Here is a 334-nt window from a genome sequence, read left to right as displayed (position 1 = left end):
TGAATGTTGTTTTTACTGTCCAATTTTTCCTGTCTTGTTTTGTGTTTGCTCCATTGGAATCCTCTGTTTAGTGGGTTGATCCACTACTCAGGAAGAAACTATTCTAAGAGTGTGCCCTGCCTTATCTTCGAAATGCCTAGTTTTAGAATAGAGGCAGCTGATGAAGGAATAATTCCATAAGTGGCTTATTTGTTTTCCTATGTGTTCGTTCTGTTGTCTGTAAACAAAGTCCGTTTTGTTTTTATGCTCCCGTTCATTTTTCTAATGTCCTGTACCCGAATATGCATCTATATATACATGTAGATGTAGATATACATGCATATGCTTGTATATC

The sequence above is a fragment of the Octopus bimaculoides genome, chromosome 27 (genome assembly GCF_001194135.2).
Source record: "Octopus bimaculoides isolate UCB-OBI-ISO-001 chromosome 27, ASM119413v2, whole genome shotgun sequence".
In the NCBI taxonomy this organism is placed as follows: Eukaryota; Metazoa; Mollusca; class Cephalopoda; order Octopoda; family Octopodidae; genus Octopus; species Octopus bimaculoides.
Note: the sequence above shows the minus strand (reverse complement) of the source record.